Source organism: Geotrypetes seraphini, chromosome 14 (assembly GCF_902459505.1).
Source record: "Geotrypetes seraphini chromosome 14, aGeoSer1.1, whole genome shotgun sequence".
Lineage (NCBI taxonomy): Eukaryota > Metazoa > Chordata > Amphibia > Gymnophiona > Dermophiidae > Geotrypetes > Geotrypetes seraphini.
The window spans coordinates 58,921,261-58,942,960 of record NC_047097.1 but is presented as its reverse complement, the minus strand read 5'-3'; positions in this window follow the sequence as shown (position 1 = coordinate 58,942,960).

Genomic DNA, 21,700 nt, shown 5'->3' with positions numbered 1-21,700 from the left:
GCTTTCGGGGCAGGAGCGATCTTCCTACGCTCCTGCCCCTTGCAGATCGCCATGAGGAAATGGCTGCTGGGAGTTCCCGTAGTCTCTCGAGACTACGTCGGGAACTCCCTACAGCCATTTCCTGATGGCGATCTGCATGGGGCAGGAGCGTAGGAAGATCGCTCCTGCCCCGAAAGCCCTCTAGACCACCAGGTAAGGCCGGGAGGGAGGTGGGGGTGGGTCAGAGCCGGATAATCGCAGTTTTTCAGCATTTGCGGTCCGGCTCTGCCCGTATCCCCCGCGAATGACGAGGGAGAAGTGTAACCCTGCTTTTTTGCGGTTTCCTCAGCAACTTCTTTGAATTTCAACAAGAAATTTTGCAAACTTATTTAGTAATTATACCTACGAATTGCTGTTAAACAACATTTAATTATCATTTCCTTTGTTAATGATGCTGCTATTTTGGTGTTGCTACCTAGCGATTTTCGCACACTTATTTATATACCACCTATATCCTAAGTGGTTTACATTCAGGCACTTTATCATCTTGTCCCGGTGGGCTCAAACCCTGTCTAGTGTGCCTGGGGCAATGAGGGGATTAATGGTCAAATCCTATAAGAAGAGCTCAAAAGTTAGGCCCTGAAATAGGCACTGTTCAGCGCGATTCAAGTAAAATTGGGTGCTGTTTGATGAATCACGCCGTGCGGCACCTATTTCGGAGGCCCCCGACAAATAGGCCAGCTCTAGGCACAACTAAAAGTTAGGCACCCATATGAGCGCCTAAGCACGCTTGAGAGCGGCGATTCTGCAACACAGCGCCTGACATGTAGCCACGCCCACGCCTAATGTGCATAGCGCCTATTTTTTATTTTTTTTGAAGGCCTCCTAAATTTTTAGAGGCGCCTAATTGCAGGATCGCTCTTGATAAGCGCCTACGTTTCAATTATTGCTGATTGAAAAGCTTAATTGAGCTTGTTAATCAATTTAGACGGGCTCCTATCTAGATGGTTCATAGACAAAAGCGCGTGACGACAAAGGCGCGCCCAACAACCCAGCGCAGACAACTGAGCGCAAGGCGGAAGCGCGCCGAAGAAAAACAGTATTTTAAGGGACTCCGATGGGGGGTATTGGTGGGGAACCCCCCCCACTTTACTTAATAGAGATCGCGCCGGCGTTGTGGGGGGTTTGGGGGGTTTTAACCCCCCTCATATACTGGAAACTTAACTTTTCACTCTTTTTTAGGGAAAAAGTGAAGTTTTCAGTATAATGTGAGGGATTACAACCCCCCAAACCCCCACAACGCCGGCGCGATCTCTGTTAAGTAAAGTGGGGATGTTCCACCCCCCACACCCCCCGTCGGAGCCCTTTAAAATACTGTTTTTCTTCGGCGCGCTTCCGCCTTGCGCTCAGTTGTCTGCGCTGGGTTGTCGGCGCGCGCTTTTGACCTGTCACCTATCTAGATAGGTGCTTAACATTAGGCACCGGTAACAGAATTTGGGCCTGAGTGGCTTACCCGGGGTCGCAAAGAGCAGCGAGGGATTTGAACCCACAGCCTCAGGGTGTTGAAGCTGTAGCTCTAACCTGTGCGCCACACACTCCCACAGTACACTTCTCCCTCATTATTCGCGGGGGATACGGGCAGAGCCGGACCGCGAATGGCAAAAAACCGCGATTATCCGGCTCTGACCCACCCCCACCTCCCTGCCGCTTTCCTGGCCTTACCTGGTGGTCTAGAGGGCTTTCGGGGCAGGAGCGATCTTCCTATGCTCCTGCCCCGTGCAGATTGCCATAAGGAAATGGCTGCTGTGAGTTCCCATAGTTTCTCGAGACTATGACGGGAGCTCCCTACAGCCATTTCCTCATGGCGATCTGCACGGGGCAGGAGCATAGGAAGATCGCTCCTGCCCCGAAAGCCCGCTAGACCACCAGGTAAGGCCGGGAAGGCGGCAGGGAGGTAAAAAATATGGTTTTTTTAATTTCCCCCTCCCCAGAAAAAAAAATCTCGATTATGTGAAATCGCGAGTGCAGAAACCGCGAATGGGGAGGGGGAAGTGTAAAATAGCCTCATTCAAATGATACAACGTATCAGAATTTTGCAGTCACCGTGAAAGCTCAAAAGCGTCCGTCCTCAGCTTTTACGCAAGCCTTCAGTTACTTTGAGACGTTCATAACAGCCTTCGCTCCAAAACCTGGATTGATCATGTCCCCTCTCAGTCTCCTCTTTTCAAGGGAGAAGAGGCCCAGTTTCTCTAATCTCTCGCTGTACGGCAACTCCTCTAGCCCCTTTACCATACACGGTTGCAGCTTCATTTGGTTTCACTGAGCAGTATTTCCAGTGGCATAGACTCCTACACTTTCTCCTACGGCAGATTCAGGAATGACGCATGGCTACATTAAGAACAGCGTGTGGTTGTGCATGCAGTACCTTAGAGGGAACACTGATGGGGACAGTTGGCCCTTTTGTCAGCTGGGAGCAGAGGTAAGCAGCAAGAACCTTAAAATCTACAAGTTCCGAATTACATACAAATCCAATGTAAGAACAGATTTTAAAATGTAACTCATTCTTAATCCAGGGACTGTCTGTAAAGGAATAATCAAACCACTGTGACATCACTGATGAGGTTGGCTCTTAGGCTTTGGTGGTACTACTCGAAAGGGTCCAGAGAAGAGCCACTAAGATGGTTTAGGGCTTGGAGGAGCTGCCATACAGCGAAAGATTAGAGAAACTGGGCCTCTTCTCCCTCGAAAAGAGGAGATTGAGAGGGGACATGATCAAAACATTCAAGGTACTGAAGAGGATAGACTTAGTAGATAAAGACAGGTTGTTCACCCTCTCCAAGGTAGGGAGAATGAGAGGGCACTCTCTAAAGTTGAAAGGGGATAGATTCCGTACAAACGTAAGGAAGTTCTTCTTCACCCAGAGAGTGGTAGAAAGCTGGAACGCTCTTCCAGAGGCTGTTATAGGAGAAAACACCCTCCAGGGATTCAAGACAAAGTTAGATAAGTTCCTGCTGAACAAGAACGGGCGCTGGTAGGGCTAGTCTCGGTTAGGGTGCTGGTTTTTGACGAGAGGGCCGCCGCGTGAGCGGACTGCTGGGCATGATGGACCACTGATCTGACCCAGCAGCGGCAATTCTTATGTTCTTATGAGGCATTATGACATCACAATATCGGCTCTGGAATGTTCCTACTGCTTGGGATCTTGCCAGGCACTTGTGACCTGGGTTGGCCACTATTGGAAACAGGATAATGGGCTTCAGGGACCTTCAGTCTGTGCCAGTATGGCAACTTTTATGTTTCTCATGTAAGTCAACTACAGTCAGTCCCCGAGTTACAGTACAACTCGTACTTAAGAACGTGGTTGCGACTTCATTTGGTTTCACTGAGCAGTATTTCCAGTGGCATGGACTCCTACACTTCTCCTGTAGCAGATTCAATAGACCAGGCGTGGGCACATTTCGGAAGCTGCCTGCATCAGGGGTAGAATTTCAGCTTTGCAAGCAGAAAGGACTCTAGAGAATGGCATGGTGACAAAATTTATCACTGTTTCCGTCCCCGCGGATAACCGCGGGAAACCATCTTCATGTCATTCTTTAAGGAGAGAGGGAAGAATCAGAGTATGAATGGCCACAACCACTGACCCTCAAGCTTTGCTTTGAAGAATGCTGGTGTAGAAGGACTGAGGTTGAAACAGACACTACAGAATGACAGTCTCTGGTATCCAGAGCAGATATTGTGATGTCATAATGCCTCATTCCACCAGTGCCTTAGAGCCAATCACATCAGTGATGTCACAATGGCTTCATTATCCTTGGCTCCCATAAGAATCAGAGTATGAATGGCCACAACCACTGACCCGCAAGCTTTGCTCTGAAGAATGCTGGTGTAGAAGGACTGAGGTTGAAATAGACACTAGAAAATGACATGGGATTATTTCCCACGGTTATCCGCGGGGACGGGAATGGTGATGAATTTTGTAACCGTGTCATTCTCTAACTTTAATGTGCTAGATGATTAAACAATAGCGAAGATCAACAGCTCATTCGGTGTTGCACAAACTGCTCCTTTTAGGTGCCTAAAACAGTGGGGTGAATAAAGTGATTTAACTGGCCAGAAATGGTTCCTGGCTGGTTAAATCGCCTTTTCTGAGCTAACTGCTAATTTTCAGTGATTAGGGCTGCCGAAAATAACTGGCTATTTTGGGGCATTCTTAGAGTTGCCAGATTTTGTCCTCAAAAAAAAAAAAAAAAGAGGATGCATGGCCCCGCCCCGTCTCACCCTGGGTCCTGCCCTGTTCCATCCAAAGCCCCGTCCCATTCTGCCCTCTCCCACCCTAGCCCCCCACAAACCCCGTCTCTTCAGGGCATCTGTGCATGCGCGGATGCGACACGAAGGCGTCATTCGCACGCGCATGTCATCACATTGCATCCGTGCGCGTGCGGATGCCTTCCTGACGTCGCCCCGAGCTCAGTGGTTTTTAAAACCTGGACAATGTGCAGGGTTTCGAAAACCCGTCCGGTCGCCTGGATAGTTCTCTGAAAAGGCGTGTCTAGGTAAATCCGGACGTCTGGTAACCCTAGGCATTCTGGGGGTGGAGTTGGAACGTGACTGGTTAAGTACTGATATTCAGCACAAAAATTAGTCCTATGTTTATACAGGAGTCCATAGGTGGCTAAGTGCTGAATATTGCACCTAATTGGCTCTGGAAACCTGGAAATTCAATGCCGATGCCCAGACTTAACCCTAGCAGCGGTCAGCAAAATGCTGACTGCTGTCATCTGAATATCGGGCCTAATGTTATAGCATAACACTGGATTATAAAATTACTCTTTTATAGATAGGACTTCTATTTATGCCGCTCTCTTTAATGAATATGATATTAGGGGGGTTTTGTAGTCAAACCTCCCCTTCACCATCTTCTATATATGGAGTAGTTCATACAATTCTTTCCGGCCCTCAGAAGTGCCACCAAATGTTCAATAACTTTCATAACATTCGGCTTTATGCACCCAATCGTCACCGGGTCATTTTTTTTTTATAAAGGTTTGTGCATATTATATGAATAATTTAGATCTTACTTTTGGGTGGCTGCGTCGTGGAAACAGGTTAAATGAGGGATTACTGCCCTGAGGAAACCCCCTTTGGGTGAAACATGTTGGTGTTTCCATCCCTCCAGATTCACTACCCAAGCTAAGGGTTCATAGACAATGGCGCGAAAGAAAAAGCGCGCCGACAATTGAGCGCAGCGCGTGCCACCGCGCCGCTCTAAATTACAGTTTTTAGGGGCTCCAACGGGGGGTTTTGTTGGGGAACCCCCCCAGTTTACTTAATAGACATCGCGCCGGCGTTATGGGGGGTTTGGGGGGTTGTAACCCTCCACATTTTACTGTAAACTGAACTTTTTCCCTAAAAACAGGGAAAAAGTGAAGTTTTCAGTAAAATGTGGGGGTTACAACCCCCCACAACGCCCCCACAACGTGGCGCGATGTCTCACGCCCCCCCGTCGGAGCGCTAAAAACAGTAATTTAAAGCGGCGCGGCGGCGCGCGCTGCGCTCAATTGTCTGGGCGCGCCTTTGTCCCGGCACACTTTTGACCTGACACCAAGCTAAGTACTACTCTTATAACTAAATTATTCATATAATATGCACAAACCTTTATAAAAAAAAACGACCCGGTGACGATTGGGTGCATAAAGCCGAATGTTATGAAAGTTATTGAACATTTGGTGGCACTTCTGAGGGCCGGAAAGAATTGTATGAACTACTCCATATATAGAAGGTGGTGAAGGGGAGGTTTGACTACAAACCCCCCCTAATATCATATTCATTTTGACACTTCTAATTGATTGTCATTTCAAGCTACGGGCTCTCTTTAATGATTACATTTCTTTGGAAAATGGCTGACTATCACCGCTGTATGGACTGGATACATTTTGTTCCAATCTCTACAGTAGAACAGCCCAGGGTGCTCCTTTTACTAAACAGATTAATTTTGGCTGTTTTTTGACTTATCCATCCAGAATTGATCCTTCAGCTGGCACTGACTTAAAAGAGAAATCACCCAGTGCTGATGGCATTAGTGTTTTGGAATATTGACCCGAGTGTGCCCGTGTTGCGTGAGACGCCGTGCAGTTAAGTGATGTGTTGGTAGAGACTCCGGCATATCCTGACATGGAGCAATTCTCGCACCTCCACATGGTCTGTCTTTGACCCGTCATGTGAATCTAAATCTCTCATGGTAATACGGTCCAACTACCCTTGACTGAACTGCATGGATCATCTCATTGGGGTTCTGATACTGGAGTTTATTGGGGATCTATTCTGCAAATTATTCAATGAGTCTGTCAGTGACGGAGCAGGCCTTGCACAGCTTTCAGAGGACCTGGACCTCGGAGGGAGATCTGCAGTCAGTTGTATTTTCTCACAAACTTTGCCATCATGCCTTCCCTACTTGCAGTACTGAGGTCCAGCAGAAGGGGGCATGAGTGCAATCCTACGGTGCACCAGGAAGGAAGGAAGTTGGCCTGCCCAAAAATCTCCTTTCAGAAACGGGGGTCTCTTGGCAGCTCTGCTCTAGACTATCTCCAAATCAAAGTCCCTAAGGCTGCCCCTACCCCAGAATATACTACAGTGAGTGATCCATGACTCAAGAGCACCAGATGTTAGCACCAGATGTCCATCTGTCATTCTTCCTCAATTTCTGCTGACTTGTTTTCCTTCTTTTAAATACATTTCTTTATGGTGGAAGCTGATAGTTCTTGCTTTGTTTAATAATCTAGCTCAGTGGTCTTTCCTAATTATTGGGTCAGAGTCCAAAGCTGCTAAAGGAGATCTGACAAATATCTTTCAACATAGAGCCACGGCACTGACCAATGTGGGCCAATGGCATCCATCTCCATCAATCTGTGTTTCTCTTGAATGTCCCCAATACCTAAGCTTTGACCAGTCCCTCTTTCCACTGCTACAGAATTTTTCCCCCTTTATTAGGAATCTTTGCCACTCAGGACGCTTCAACACTTTTGATACCAAACAATTTTAACTAATGACGCTGCATGGGTAACAGTGTTCTTTATTATTTTTAACAGAACTTGGATGATTTACAGCTGAAGCTGCGGGGCTGATGGGTGATGGAGGAAGGGATGTGTGGCTGGCTTTACTGCCTTTGGCACAGCCCCATACAACACTATGCTGGAACCTTTAGTTTCTCTTTTCTTAGGAAAAGACACAATTGGAAAGACTCTCACTCCATCTACTGGATATATCTCATACTGCGCTTAACTTATTTGGGATGCTTTTCTTACAAGTGTGTGAGTATGAGAGAGACAGAAGTGAGAGGAATATAAGAACATAAGAATATAAGAAGTTGCCTCCGCTGAGTCAGACCAGAGGTCCATCGCGCCCAGCAGTCCGCTCCCGTGGCGGCCCATCAGGTCCATGACCTGTAAGGTGATCCTTGTCTAAAACCCTTTATTCCCCTTTATGCTTCTATCTATACCCTTTCATAATCCCATCTCTACCTCTATCTGTATCCCTCAATCCCCGCATCCTTCAGGAATTTATCCAATCCTTCTTTAAAACCCTGTAGTGTACTCTGTCCTATCACAACCTCTGGAAGCGCATTCCAGGTGCCCACCACCCTCTGAGTGAAAAAGAACTTCCTAGCATTGGTTCTAAACCTGTCCCCTTTCAATTTCTCCGAGTGCCCCCTTGTTCTTGTGGTTCCCAATAGGTTGAAGAATCTGTCCCTCTCTACCTTTTCTATGCCTTTCATGATCTTGAAAGTCTCCATCATGTCTCCTCTGAGTCTCCGCTTTTCCAGGGAGAAGAGCCCCAGCCTTTCTAACCTGTCTGCGTACGAAAGGTTTTCCATACCTTTTATCATTTTCGTCGCTCTTCTCTGAACCCTCTCAAGTATCGCCATGTCCTTCTTAAGGTACGGTGACCAATATTGGACACAGTACTCCAGATGCCATTTTTAACCTGATACTACAAAAAAAAATAATAATGATAATCCCCTGAAATTTCAGGGGTTTTGGTCATTAATAGTACACACAATTTTGCAATATGGAGCACTATTTAAAAAAAATAAAAAATATTGACCCAAAACAATCATTTAAATGAAAATAAAACCCTGAACCAAATTTAAAAATCTGATACATGACAAGGAAAACTAAAAAGAAAAAAAATGTTTGTCTTGGTAAATGAAGGCATAAACTATGTTTACGAATGCTCGCATCGACATTCAGAGCAATTTAACGGGCCAGAAATGGTTCCTAGCCAGTTAAATTGCCTGTGCGTGGCCAACGGCTCATTTTCAGCAGCATTTAACTGATCAGCACGGAACTGAAAACTGGATATTCTGGGGGAGGAGGTGTCAACAGTCAGCACTTAGGGTCCTAGCTGTTATAGCGCATGTCACATGCTAACGCGTCCATAGACGTTTGCAGATCATTCAAAATACCTCAATTAAACTCATAATGAAAGCAAGGAAATTTGATCACGTCACTCCTCTTAAGAAAGCACACTGGCTTCCAGTAGCGCATCGAATTCAATATAAACTAAATCTACTTACTTTCAAATCCCTGTTATATAAAACCCCAGCTTTCATCTACAAGTTATTGATCCCTTATACCCCAATCAGATCACTGAGATCTATTAACCAACATCTATTAGTTACGCCCTCACTTAAAGTTATTAATACACGGCGGCACTTTATCTTCTCTGTTACAGCTCCTCAAACGTGGAACTCCCTCCCTACTTATCTCAGAGAAGAAAAGAACGTAGATAAATTTAAAAGTAAACTTAAGAGCTTTCTTTTCAAAGACGCTTATGAGATTTAGGAGTCCCAGCCTATTTTCGCTTATTTTCATAAGGCTACTTCTTTTATTTCCCTCCTATTGTTTTTTTTTACCATAATCGTCCTTCTTTCTATCATTATTATTGTATTTCATTACCCTGCCTTTCCCTTTGTTTTCTGAGCTCTGGAACAACCTTACCTCCCCTCTTCGGAACTTGAGCTCTCTCCAAGTTTTCCGCAAACATCTGAAAACCTGGCTTTTCTCAAAAAAATGTAAGTCTCCCTCCAACTTAGGAATCAAGGAAACTCTTATATCTTGGCATCCCAAGTCCTCTAAATTTTCTTCACACTTCTACCTCTAACCCTCTGTTGTAGTTCCTTCCTATTTCTCCTACTGTAAACCGCGTCGAGCTCTACGAACGTGGAGATGATGCGGTATACAAATCTAAGGATTAGATTAGATTAGATTTTGTTCAGTGTTCATCTGTTTTTTATAACCCCCGTATTATCTGTAAATTGAAAGATTTGTCAATCGCTTAGATATTTGAGTAAGCGATTAATCAAAGACTTAATAAACTTGAAACTTGGACGCATTAGCGTTTAGCACATGCTAAAACGGCTAGCACGCCTTAGTAAAAGGAGCCCTTAATTAATCTTTTGATTTAATTCATTTTCCGTCTGGTTCTCCGCAGCAAGCTCAGAATAGGTTACAGGTTAACATGCTTAATATACAGACAATGGTCTACAATTTGCTAGACTTACAATACAATCTTTACTGCCTAACTCGAGATATTCGGTAATAGACGAGGGATTAGGGCCCAAATTCTGTAACCAGCGCCTAAAATTAGGCGCCTATTTCGGAGGCGCCCATCTAAATTGAATAATAAGCTCAATTAGGCTTTTTAATCAGCCCTGATTGAAACGTAGGCGCCTATCAAGAAAGCGCGATTCTGTAACAAGGCGCCTCTAAAAATTTAGGTGGCCTTCACAAAAAGAGGCGCTGTGCATGTTAGGCGTGGGCGTGGCTATGTGTTAGGTGCCTTCTTACAGAATCGCTGCTCTTAAGCGTGCTTAAGCGCTCAGCTAGGCGCCTAACTTTTAAGTGTGCCTAGAGCTGGCCTATTTAATGGGCGCCTCCAAAATAGGTGCCTCTCAGCGCGATTCACTAAACCACCCAAATTATACTTGAATCACGCTGAACAGTGCCTATATAGGCGCCTAACTTTTGAGCGCTTCTTATAGAATTCGCCCTTAGGTGAATAGGTAGATTTTTATTGCTTTCCTAAAGTTCATGAGTCCTTCGAGGGATCTGATCTGGGGGGGGGGGGGAGCGTAGTTGATTCCAGTAGCTTGGAATGAAATGGGAGTAGGATCGTTGTCGAAGGGCACGACCCGGGGGTGTTTGGAGGAATATCTCATCCCTGGAGCGGAGTGGTCTGTTTGGAACATATGGAAGGAGTTTAGTTGTCATGTGGTCTGGCGCCATGTTGTGCAAGGATTTGTACGCTCACATATAGCCCTTAAAGATGCAGCGTTTGGTTAAGGGGAGCCAGTGGACTGATGATAGAGCCTGGGAGACAGGGTCGTATGTGTGAAGGTTCTTTAGGAGTCTGATTGATACACTTTGGAGACGCTGTAGGTTCTTCGCTGTGAGTCCGTTGAATAGTGCATTGCAGGAGAGAACGAAGGCATAGAGAAGTTGGGTAGGGTTACCAGATGCCTGGATTTCCCTGGACATGCCCTCCTTTTGAGGACATGTCTGGGAGTCTGGACGGCTTTTCAAAACCCAGCACTTTGTCCCAGTTTTGAAAAGCCTCCTCAAATCAATTCCCGACGAGAGCAGGCAGCGGGGGGCGGGGCTGTGACGGGACTGGGGGCAGGATTAGGGCATTACAGGGTGGGGATGGATAGAACTGGGCGGGCCTGAGGAAAGGTCTTGGGAAGGGGGGGGTCCGGATTTTCCAATTGGAAAAACTAGTAACCCTAAAGTTGGGTGAAGTCAGATTCTGAGTAGTTCCTTATTTTCCGGAGTTGTCATAGGCAGTAGATTGAAGAAGAGACCACTTGACAGATATGATTGGAAAGCGATAGGTTGGCGTCAAGGAGTATTCCTAAGCTGCATGCTTGGTCTTTAGCAGTTATGATGGTTGATTCTCAGATTCAAGAGGGACGGGTGTGGCTCCAGTGCTCTTTGCAGATCATAAGGAGTTCTGTTTTGGAGGCATTCAGTTCCAGCTCCCTTTCCACCTAATCAATAGCTGGAAAGGGAGCTGTTTTGAAGTCAGAATGAGCCTGTGAAGATCTATGTTTGGAGTCTGGTCCTGATAGTAATATTGACCTGCCTGGCCAGACAGCACCACAAAATCAGAAGGGATGTCATTGGGATCTCTGTAGGTGGCTATGATAACTATCTACTTCAGTCATATGGCCATGAGCACATGCCCAAAGAGGCACAATCAAAGGGGAAAGGTGTGGCTCACTAGCAGAGCTGCTACCTCTGCACCCAGAGGTTGTGAGATAAAATCCTAGTGGTTCTCCCTGTGACTCTGGGCAAGCCACCCAATCCTCCAGTGCCCATCACTTTGAATGTCAGCTTCAGCCACAAAAAGGCAGCATACAAGTCCCCATTCCCCTCAGAACCCAAGTGGAGCCAAAGTTTCCAAGTTTTATTAAAATTTGTTGAAATGCCTATCATAAATTCTAAGCGTTTTACGATGTTAAAAACAAGGGGGAGACTTACAAGGGCATAGCGACAAGACAAATTAGGGACTGGACATGAAAACAATGGGTAAGTGATGATGAAACACAATAATTACAAGAAAAGCATACATGAAAAGGGAAGAATGCAAGAAGGGGGGAGGAGAAGGTCCTCTTTGATAAAGAGAAGAAGGTTTGATGCTGATTGAGCTGTCAAGTGCTTTGTGAAAAAACCTGATTTGAGTAAAGGTCAGTCAACAGTGGTTGTGCAATTTGATTTGTCAAACACATTTGACTTGGTTGATCATTCCGACTCTACTGAGTGAAATTGGAATTACATTGCTTTGGTATCTTTGCAAAAAACAATTGTGGAGGGGGGGTAAATTTTCCTAACTTTTATAGGTATCATCAGGCCTATATAATGCGCCAGGGAATGTATTGGATCCTCCCCGAGCTCATGGAACATCATCCAGATTGGCTATATCTAGAATGGAAAATTATGTCTTCCATGAGATTATCTCATGTATTAAGTATCAGTATACCTAGATATGCTAAAGACAACATAATAATATTGGACACATGGAAAACAATTAAATTTATTGATAAATTAACAGATATTTCTATAATAAAATCTACTTTTCAGTCCTTATGGTTAAACTCCAAGATACAAGTGGGCGGTGCTGGGATCTCCTGGAAGAATTGGATGCAGGCAGGCATTCAAACATTGTTATTTCTAATGGAAAACTGCTTGATTTTATACAACTACAACAATCATTTGGCATTTTGAGGTCTCAACAATATAGGTGGTTGCAGTTGATGCAGGCCATTCGGAGTGGGTTCCTTGAATGGAAATTTTTAAAAAATTATTACAGCTTGCAGATCCTTTGCTACCAGACAGATTTAGTAGGACATGAGGCTGCCCAGTGGTATAAATTAATTTTTTAATTTTTGAATAAAAAGCCAAAAAATAGTCTTAGAGACATTTGGAGGGGGTGGGGGGATTCTGTAACCGGTGTTCTTTTTGACAGACACTAGTTATAGAATCCAGCTTTTAGGCGAAGGACTGGCCCCTCCTTCACCTAAAAGCCCTTGTTTTGGGCATTTAGGACTTAGGCTTTTTTTAGGTTGAGGGAGTAAACAAGTAGATAGACAAGGGTGACCCGGTCGACATTTTATTTCTGGATTTTCAGAAGGAGTTCGACAAGGTCCTGCATGAACGACTACTTCAAAAAATTGCGAGCCATGGAATTGAGGGTGAAATATTCACATGGATTAAAATCTGGTTGGCGGATAGGAAACAGAGAGTGGGGGTAAATGGACAATACTCGATCTGGAAAAGTGTCACGAGTGGAATGCCACAGGATTTGGTGCTTGGGCCCATGCACTTCAACATATTTATAAACAGCCTGGAAATTGGTACGACGAGCGAGGTGATTAAATTTGTAGACGATACAGTTATTCAGAGTAGTGAAGACACAGAAGGATTCCAGAGACCTGCAACGTGACATAAACATGCTCAAGAAATGGGCCGCAACATGGCAAATGAGGTTTAATGTGGATAAGTGTAAGGTGATGCATGTCGGTAACAAGAATCTTATACATGAATACAGGATGTCTGGTGTAGTACTCGGAGAGACCCCCGAAAAGAGACTTGGGAGTACTGGTACACAAGTCAATGAAGCCGTCCGCGTAATGTGTGGTGGCGGTGGCAAAAAGGGCAAACAGAATGCTAGGAATGATTAAGAAGGGGATCACAAACAGATCGGAGAAGGTTATCATGCCGCTGTACTGGGCCATGGTACGCCCTCACCTGGAATACTGCGTCAAGCACTGGTCGCCATACATTAGGATGGACATAGTTCTACTCGAAAGAGTCTAGAGAAGAGCGACTAAAATGGTTAAGGGGCTGGAGGAGTTGCCATACAGTGAGAGATTAGAGAAATTGGGCCTCTTCTCCCTTGAAAAGTGGAGACTGAGAGGGGACGTGATCAAAACATTCAAGATAATGAAGGGAATAGACTTAGTAGATAAAGACAGGTTGTTCACCCTCTCCAAGGTAGAGAGAACGAGAGGGCACTCTCTAAAGTTAAAAGGGGATAGATACCGGACAAATGTAAGGAAGTTCTAATTCACCCAGAGAGTGGTTGAAATCTGGAACGTCCTTCCAGAGGCTGTTATAGGAGAAAATACCCTCCAGGGATTCAAGACAAATTTAGACAAGTTCCTGCTGAACTACAACGTACGCAGATAAGGCTAGACTCAATTAGGGCACTAGTCTTTGACCTAAGGGCCGCCGTGGGAGCGGACTGATGGGGACGATGGACCACTGCTCTGACCCAGCAGCGGCAATTCTTATGTTCTTAAGGAGCATCGAGATAAAACAGTATATTTCTGTATCTCGTTGGCCATGAATTTGGTCTTGGAGACAAACTTGGTTATTTTTATTGCATAGGATTTTTTGGACCCCCAGTTCATTTACAAAAGTTAGATAATTTCAGGTCTAATAGATGTTGGCATTGTCATAATGATATAGGGATTTTGGATTATATTATTATCCTTTGATACTTAATTTCTGGAGATCAATTTGGAGACAAATTAATCTTGTTCTTGATTCAGCAATTCCCCTAACATATGAAGCCATAATCTGTGGTACGCTTTTACATGTCAAGCCTTCTTTGGATAAATATAAAAGTCAAATTTTATGATAATGACGGGAATAGCTATCCAATTGATTACACATAATTGGAAGAGGAATGACAGACTAAATTACATGTTTTGGTGGACAAATGTTTGTACCACGTATAAATATGAAAAAATGAATGCAGAGTGTTTGGGGTTTAGCAGTACATTTAATAGAGTGTGCAGTCCAATGACTATATTTGTAACATCATAATAATTGTAATGTATTTATTTATTTTATATACCGTATTTGCCGGCGTATAAGACGACCCCCCAACTTTTACAGTTAAAATATAGAGTTTGTTATATACTCGCCATATAAGACTACCCCTTCTTCCGTACACCTTCTGCACAACAAATAAAACTTAAAAGAACATCAGAATTTATTTCAACAATTTTAATTAATTCACTAAAGCTGAATAGAACAATAAACCCATGGGAGCTGCCACTCTATTTGTTTTCTAAACTGTTAACCAAACTGAAACTGTCAATGATAGAAGGAAGATAACACATAGCGGGAGAGAGCAAGTGCCAGGCAAGTCCCTAGCAAGTTTGCTGGCATGACAGTTTCCCTTTAAAAGCCTTCAAAAGCCTCCTGTTCGCCCCCCGCAACTTCCTTAAGGGCTAGACTCCACACACGGCCGCATGTGCGAGAGACGTAGTAAAGAGAAAAGGGGTGGGGCCAGAGCGCCGCTGCTTCCCGCTGCGCAGGATGAAGGAGATGGCACCCTTGTCACACTGATGTCCCGCCATGGCCCCGCTGATGTCCCGGCAGGTTTACTAGTACCGTAAGCACCGTAAGGAGGTAAGGAAGGAGATGTTAGGGCATGTAAAGTAAGGGCATGTAAACAGTACCCGGCGTATAAGACGACCCCCGACTTTGGGGAGGATTTTAAGGTACTGAAAAGTCGTCTTATACGCCGGCAAATACGGTATATATATATTTTGAGGTTGGTAGAATTCTTTACACATCCAGGGGAGGGAGGGGGGATGGAAAGATATTTTGTTTATTAAAATACTTAATTATAATATTATAATTACATAATTTGTCTTATTGTAGTAATTTGGTAAGGGGGGGAAATGATTGTTCTAAGTATAAATTGTATGTTTAATAATGCATTTTATGAAATATTTATGTTCAGATAATTGTATTGCATTGTCAAAGTTTAAAAATCAATAAAGATTTATATATATAAAAAAAGAATTACATGTAACATAGTAGATGCCAGCAGAGAAAGACCTGTTCAGTCCATCCAGTCCACCCAACAAGATAAACACACAAAGTATGATGTGTTACTATGTACGTATACTTGATTTTGTCTCTGCCATTTTCGGAGCACCAAGGAAAAGGGGATAGAAGAGTATATAGAGGGCTACTATAGAGGTCCTGGACCTGATGGGCCGCCGCATGAGCGGACTGCTGGGCATGATGGACCTCAGGTCTGACCCAGCAGAAGCATGGCTTATGTTCTTAAGTCTGCTTCTCAGTTACTGTGTTGCCATCTAATCACCAGTAAGCTTATTTGGTTCCTTGTCTTCCATAAAGGATTCCTTTATGTTTATCTCGCACATTTTTGAATTCCATTAATGTTTTCATCCCCACTACCTCCTGTGGCAAAGTATTCACCACCCTGTCTGTGAAAAAATACTTCTTGACATTATTCCTGAGTTGGTCTCCTTGCAATAAGAACATAAGAATTGCCACTGCTGGGCCAGACCAGTGATCCATCCTGCCCAGCAGTCCGCTCACGCGGTGGCCCCCAGGCCAAAGACCAGTGCTCTAAATGAGTCCAGCCTCACCTGCGTAAGTCCCAGTTTAGCAGAAACTTGTCCAGCTTAGACTCCGGAAAAGCATTCCAGCTCTCCACCACTCTCTGGGTGAAGAAGAACTTCCTTACGTTTGTACGGAATCTATCCTCTTTCAACTTTGTAGAGTGCCCTCTTGTTCTCCCTATCTTGGAGAGTGTGAACAGTCTGTCTTTATCTGCTAAATCTATTCCCTTCAGTATTTTGAATGTTTCGATCTTGTCTCTTCTCAGTCTCCTCTTTTCAAGGGAGAAGAGACCCAGTTTCTCCAATCTCTCACTGTACGGCAACTCCTCCAGCCCCTTAACCACTTGAGGACTGCCAAATCACTATCATACCCTCAGGCCCCACCCATGCAAAAGGCCATACCCTAGATCTATTTGCATCTTCTCCCTCTAACATAGTCAATAGAAGCTAAATGGTCTCTAAATTCATGTCCTTTCCTCTAGAGAAGTATATCGCAAACTGTGTGCCACGACACACCAGTGTGCCTCCTGAGATTTCCGGTGTGCCGTGACACACTGGGGAGGAGGAGAGTTGTCCACGCCGGCTGCCTGCCTACAGGACGTGCCTCTCGCGGCGAGCAGCAACCTCAACCTACTGCTTGCACCAGCATAAACTCTTCCTCTGATGTCACTTCCTGGACCCTAGGAAGTGACATCAGAGGAAGAGCCGACGCTGGCGTGAGCAGCAGGTTGGGGTTGCTGCTGGTGCCGGGAACGGTAAAGAGACACGGGGGTAGGGAAGAGGCATGCGCGCATGGCAGGAGGGACGGGGAAGGAGCCGATGGGGGTGCCATCACCCCGGCCGCCTCTCACCCTCGTTATGTCACTGCCTGGATTGGCCACCGTGAAAACAGGATACTGGGCTAGATTGACCATTGGTCTGACGCCGTAAGGCTATTCTTATGTTCTTATGCTCTAATACCTGGTCTGTGGTGGGCAGTGTGTGTGTGTGTGAGTGTGAGAAAACCTGCCTGTTGTGGGTGTGGTGGTGTGAACAAGCAGCATGTTTCATTGAACAGCAGATGCCATAACGCAGGGGTGTGTTCGGACATGCTTCGTGCTGAGCTCAGGCGCTGGCAATTTGGAGTAATGGTAGGACAGGGGACTAATCCTCACACAGGTTGCACGGGCGCCCTCATTCCTGAACAAGGAGGAAGAACCTGGCTCTCTTGCTGATTTCGGTTACTTTATCCACCTCAACTCTAGCCCAACCCTGTTTTTCTGCTTCTCTGACCAGGCTGCAGGCTGCTTCTTTTAGCTCTCTAATGAAGATCAAACTAGGAAATGCCAAACCACCTTTTTTGTCTTCTCAGAGACACCACCCAAGTAGATATTTATAGTCCCCCCCCCCCGCCCATCCCTTCTCTTCTGGCACGGTTTTATATTGCCCGGGTCACGCCTCCTCTCGTGCTATGTGTTTACATTGGCGCTGCTCCTTCTCTGGCATGTGCTTACGCTGCCTGCGCCACGCCTCCTCCTTGGCACATGTTTATGTTGCCTGCGCCACACCTCTACCTCCAGCACACGTTCACATGACTGCATTTCTCCTCCTCTTTTGGCACGTGCTCACGGTGCCTGCGCCACGCCCCCTCCTCTGGCACGTTTCGTTTGTTGTCTGAGCCTCTCCCCCTCCTCTGGCACATGTTTTTGTTTCCTGCTTCTCTCCTCCTTAGGCATGTGCTCACCCTTTCTGTGCCACTCCTCATCCTCTGGCACATGTTTACAATGCCCTCACTCCTCCTCTTCCTCCTTCTAATAAACATGTTTACGATCCCTGCACTCATCTTCCTCCTCCAGCACATCTTTACCATTTCTACACTCCTTCTTCTCTTCCAGCACGTTTACAGTTCCTGCACTGGCATAAGTTTACGATTCCTTCACTACTCTTCGCCCTCTGGCACATGTTTACAATCTCTGCATTACTCCTCCTTTTCCTCCAGTATATGTTTACGATCCCTGCACTATTCCATTTCCTCTGACATTTGCTCACCTTCCCTGTACCACTCCTTCTCCAGAACATGTTCACCATCCCTGCATCATTCCATTTCCCTTTGCCATACGTTTACGATGTTTTATTCCATTCTCCAGGGGGGGGTCACAGTTTTGTCTGATGCTCCCTCCTCCTCCCTCTCAATATCTTTCTTTTTATGTCTAGCAGAAGTCTGCAGTGTACCTTCCTATGCAGTAGCAGGATGAACTTTCTGGGTCTCTGCTCCAGGGATATTTGAGTCAAATTAATGAAAGGATGGTCTAATGGGGAAGTAGGACAATATTTATTTATTTAGTCGATTTTTTAGCCTGTCCTCCCAGAAGAGCCCAGAGCAGGTTACAAACTGGTGATGAGAAAGTTGGGTAGCATTATATAGAAAGAGTTAGCGTAAACATCTAATAGTGATAGCACCAAATCCTCAGGCATTGTAAAAAAACTGGAATCTAGGGAGGAATCTTTGCCTTTCTCTTCCAGAGGAGTCCAGTAATGAGAACAATGTAGAGTGATAAGTTTCCCATCCTGGGGCCCATCAGGACTTTAGTTTTCTACCTAAGAGGCTAAAGAGGAGCCATGAAGAAAACAGACATACCAAGAGTTGGGCCTATTCCCCTAAGTAAAGAGTAGAGAGGCATTTTGGGGCAAATTCTATAAATAGCATTCCGATTGTAGGCAGAGGTAGGTGTCTTACCGCTGTCAAAACAGCCAATCAGGATGCACGTTAAAAACAAAAACTACCCCGAGGCAGGCCGCCTACACTGTAGGTGTTTGTCGCAGTTGAGAGAGATGCATAGGGATGCTTAAGCTCGCCCAAGGCTAGGTGTGGGCATGATTTTGCCTGGAAGTGGCCTTGGGTGACTTAGGTGGCCCTAAGTGTCACCCTAGGGCCACAATAGGCATCTGATATGTAGGCCAACAAAAAGCTGGTCTACATGTCAAATAGACATTGTCGCTATGCTGATTGTGGCAAAGAAATGTCACAGCTGAGCGACTGTGGCAGGGAACTCCCCCCTCCCCCCGTGAAGTCGGACGGCAGTAGGGATGCTCACTCCCTCCTGCCACCCCCCCCTGAAGCATCCCCTGGCAGAAGGAGTGCCCAATTCCTCCTGCTGGAACCCCCTTGAAACAGCCCCACCCAACCATGATAGGCAGGAGGGATGCCCACTTCCTCCTGCCAGAACACCCCCCCCCGAAACATCCCCACCTGGTGACTGACCACCCCCCACCCACCTGGCGATCCCCTTAAAGGGGATACCACTCCCCCTAAACCTTGTAAACAGAAGGTCTGGCTGGCAGGCCTGCCACTGGAAAATGGCTGACCTTTCCCTTCCCGGTGTATTCTGGGATGCACCGGGGAGAAGCCTAAGGCCCTAATTGGCTCAGATGCCAACTGGAGTCTTAGGGATGCACTTGGAGGGGCCTAAGACTCCAATTGGCCAGATACCTAAAGCTACTCCCATGGCATTTGTCCAGAATTTAGAACATACTATGTCTGCCTTTAAGAATTCTGTGTCCTCATATTCTCTCATATATTAATAAACAATTGTTAAACTGCGTACAAGCTAGTGTTTATTTCCACAATTGCTAAATGAAAACCTGGATTACATCTTTATATAAAAATCTCATTAGCAGTTTTAAATGCTGCTTTACTGTGAATCATTGGATTCTGTTTTCTCAGCATTTTGTGACTTCAGACACTACCAACTTAAAAGCCATCCCTGACGTTTGTTCACAATCTCTACCTTCTATATGCATGAAACCCCTTGAAATGTACATTTAGTGAAACAATGGAATTCTAGCTTGATGATGCAGCAATACTGAACATTTGGAAATTCATGGAATCTTAATTGCAGTGATATAATGTTGACTTTCATTACACAGTCATTGAAGTCCTACGAAAAATCTCTTTAATTAGGGCTTGGAAGAGGGAGAGGTGGATGGGTGGGCAGGAGACAGAGAAGTGGCAGAGCAGTTTTAATTAGTCCAATAAAAAGGTATTATCTTATTTCCTTTATTTTATTTTATTTTTTTTGTTTTATTCCTTTATATGACATGTTAGGCAGAAGTATGTTCTATGTCAGTATATGTATTTTCTTACAGGTGGTTTTTTAAAAAAAAACTTTTGGGCAGAAAGTACATCACAGGACGGGTCGAGGTGGAAGACGATATCTTTCTTCTCAGGGGACCCTCGACCACAAGAGGACATCCGCTCAAACTCAGGGGAGGGAAGTTTCGTGGAGACGTCAGGAAGTACTTCTTCACGGAGAGAGTAATCGAGCATTGGAACAAGCTTCCAGTGCAGGTGGTCGAGGCACGCAGCATCCCAGACTTCAAGAACAAATGGGATACCCATGTGGGATCCCTACGAGGTCATGCCAAGGATAGGGTCACTAGGACTTGAATGAGTGGGTCAGTAGAGTGACAGTAAAATTACAATGAGCGGGTCAGTAGAGTGACAGTATAATTACAATTATACTTAAGAGGTCAGAAGAACTAAGAGGGTGGGTAAATAGTGTGGGCAGACTTGATGGGCTATATGGCCCTTATCTGCCGTCATTTTTCTATGTTTCTATGAGCTATTTAATACCTTCAGAATTTGCATGCTGTTTGTACAACTATTCAAAATACTATAGGAATATCTGGAGAACAAAATAAAACTCTTATTCCTTCTTGCAGGCTGCATTGGGCTGGCTGGGTGGTCCTTCAAAAGACTAATATCATTTTGTATCATGTCTCAACCTGTTGCTAATTTGGGCTAGCTTTTCAAAAGACAATCACCAGAAATCCTTCTCATTGAGATGCTGAAGTTATATCTCAAGACAAAGAAAGATCAACAAATTTATGGGCCAATGAACAAAACATGTACTAAGCTATGCACATTAAAAAAAATAGCACACAATTTTTAGTGCAGTGGACTGAGAGCCTGGGGAACTGGGTTCAATCCCCACTGCAACTCTATATGATCCTGGGCAAGTCACTTAACCCTCCATTGCCCCAGGCACAGAACTTAGATTGTGAGCTGTCATCATGTGATCGGGTCAAGCGGTCTACACCAGTCACTTTCCACACCCCAGGCACCCTTTGATCTTCTACTGACCCTGCTAAAACACAAACGCAACAGGATTAAAATAGTTCTAAATCCTGTGACCAAGTCTCTTTAGCTCTTCCTGGTCATCTCCAATCCCCTTCCTGGACTTCCAACTCTTCCAGGTCCTTTCCTGACCCTTCCTTGGTCCTCCAGGTCTTCCTGCAGCTCCCAGTGCCATCGCCGGTCCCTCCGCTGATTGCTCGCCAGACCTTCGTCCAGTGTTCTCCTGAGTCTATCAGGCTGCTTCCTGGGCCCCTCTGGCAGCTTCCAGTGTCATCATTGGTCTCTCCACCAGTTGCCACTGGTCCTGTCAGTCCCTCTGCTGGTTGCTTGCCAGACCCTCTCAGCCTTGGATTCCTCTGGCTCTTCTTGTGGGGCCACCGCTGGTCCCAATGCTCTCCAACCTCTTAGGTCCCCATGGGTCCTGGAAACTTCACCAGGACCCATGGGGTCTTCAAACCTGAGCACCTCACTGGACTTTAGCAACTCCTTCCAGGCCCTCTCAGTCATATTATCCTGGATGCACACACTGAGAATTCTCCCAGTCACAGTCATCTCCCAGATGCAAGCATTGAGAATTCCTTTCCAGCCAATCTCTCTCTGAGGATTCTTCCTATAGACTTACTCCCCTGGTCTTACACACATCCATCCAGCCCCCTACT